Source organism: Osmia lignaria, unplaced genomic scaffold (genome assembly GCF_051020975.1).
Source record: "Osmia lignaria lignaria isolate PbOS001 unplaced genomic scaffold, iyOsmLign1 scaffold0043, whole genome shotgun sequence".
Taxonomy (NCBI): domain Eukaryota; kingdom Metazoa; phylum Arthropoda; class Insecta; order Hymenoptera; family Megachilidae; genus Osmia; species Osmia lignaria.
The window spans coordinates 135,001-137,500 of NW_027478184.1; positions in this window are offsets into that span (position 1 = coordinate 135,001).

The following is a 2,500-nucleotide window of genomic DNA, read 5'->3' on the forward strand; positions in this document are numbered from 1 at the left end:
CGACGCATGGGCTTACGCCCAGGCGTATGCCTGTGCAAACCGCCGTGAGAGCGTACCATCCCGCCGGCACGGTAAAACTTAGCCGGAAATATCGTCGAACATATCCTTTCATTTTATAACGTTCTATACATGAAAATTAATAAATTAACATGCAGGACATAATAAATTCACATTCTCATGTAAATCATGGGTTTAATTAATATTTTAAAAAATTTTAAAACCGCCCAGAACCGATGAGATGAAAATATTAAAACGATATTTTTGCATTTTCTTACGGTAAAACATTAACAAATAAGCGACTATAGCAATATAAAACTCCATTTGTAATTTAATTAATCAAAATTAATATTTTTCTTTGATTTTTCAGCGATCCAGAACCGATGAGACGAAAACATTAAAACGATATTTTTGCATTTTCTTACGACAAAACATTAACAAATACGAGACTATAACAATATAAAACTACATATGTAATTTAATTAATCAAAATTAATAATTTTTTTTGATTTTTCAGTGATCCAGAACCGATAAGTCGAAAATTTTAACAATCATATTTTTGCATTCTGTACCGTGGATCGATCGTTAAACGCTATTGAACTAACGTCCGTGATGGTATAAATGCAGATTTTCGCTCCGTTTAGCCAAAATAACGAACTTTAGGTGCGCTCCGAAATATTTCAAAGTCCCAGCCGCGTATTGCTTTGCCCCGAAATTTTTCAAAGTTCCAGCGGCGTGTTGCTTTCAAAGTGCCTCCCTCTAAATACCGATCGGCAGGCCGCTAGGTCGGCGACGCACGGGCTTACGCCCAGGCGTATACGGGGGCAAATCGCCGTGAGAGCGTGCGATTTTGACTTTCGCAATAAGATAGTCTCCTTTATGAAAAGGAGCGTACACGTCTCCCAAAAAAAAAAACAGTTTCATGACGATCAATGTAGTTCTTGATCGAAATGTATCATAGGACGAAGATTTTATCGAAAAGTACGAACTTTGGCGACGCATCGAAATTTTTCAAAGTTCCAACGGCGTGTTGCTTTCAAAGTGCCTCCCTCTAAATACCGATCGGCAGGCCGCTAGGTCGGCGACGCACGGGCTTACGCCCAGGCGTATACGGGGGCAAATCGCCGTGAGAGCGTGCGATTTTGACTTTCGCAATAAGATAGTCTCCTTTATGAAAAGGAGCGTACACGTCTCCCAAAAAAAAAAACAGTTTCATGACGATCAATGTAGTTCTTGATCGAAATGTATCATAGGACGAAGATTTTATCGAAAAGTACGAACTTTGGCGACGCATCGAAATTTTTCAAAGTTCCAACGGCGTGTTGCTTTCAAAGTGCCTCCCTCTAAATACCGATCGGCAGGCCGCTAGGTCGGCGACGCACGGGCTTACGCCCAGGCGTATACGGGGGCAAATCGCCGTGAGAGCGTGCGATTTTGACTTTCGCAATAAGATAGTCTCCTTTATGAAAAGGAGCGTACACGTCTCCCAAAAAAAAAAACAGTTTCATGACGATCAATGTAGTTCTTGATCGAAATGTATCATAGGACGAAGATTTTATCGAAAAGTACGAACTTTGGCGACGCATCGAAATTTTTCAAAGTTCCAACGGCGTGTTGCTTTCAAAGTGCCTCCCTCTAAATACCGATCGGCAGGCCGCTAGGTCGGCGACGCACGGGCTTACGCCCAGGCGTATACGGGGGCAAATCGCCGTGAGAGCGTGCGATTTTGACTTTCGCAATAAGATAGTCTCCTTTATGAAAAGGAGCGTACACGTCTCCCAAAAAAAAAAACAGTTTCATGACGATCAATGTAGTTCTTGATCGAAATGTATCATAGGACGAAGATTTTATCGAAAAGTACGAACTTTGGCGACGCATCGAAATTTTTCAAAGTTCCAACGGCGTGTTGCTTTCAAAGTGCCTCCCTCTAAATACCGATCGGCAGGCCGCTAGGTCGGCGACGCACGGGCTTACGCCCAGGCGTATACGGGGGCAAATCGCCGTGAGAGCGTGCGATTTTGACTTTCGCAATAAGATAGTCTCCTTTATGAAAAGGAGCGTACACGTCTCCCAAAAAAAAAAACAGTTTCATGACGATCAATGTAGTTCTTGATCGAAATGTATCATAGGACGAAGATTTTATCGAAAAGTACGAACTTTGGCGACGCATCGAAATTTTTCAAAGTTCCAACGGCGTGTTGCTTTCAAAGTGCCTCCCTCTAAATACCGATCGGCAGGCCGCTAGGTCGGCGACGCACGGGCTTACGCCCAGGCGTATACGGGGGCAAATCGCCGTGAGAGCGTGCGATTTTGACTTTCGCAATAAGATAGTCTCCTTTATGAAAAGGAGCGTACACGTCTCCCAAAAAAAAAAACAGTTTCATGACGATCAATGTAGTTCTTGATCGAAATGTATCATAGGACGAAGATTTTATCGAAAAGTACGAACTTTGGCGACGCATCGAAATTTTTCAAAGTTCCAACGGCGTGTTGCTTTCAAAGT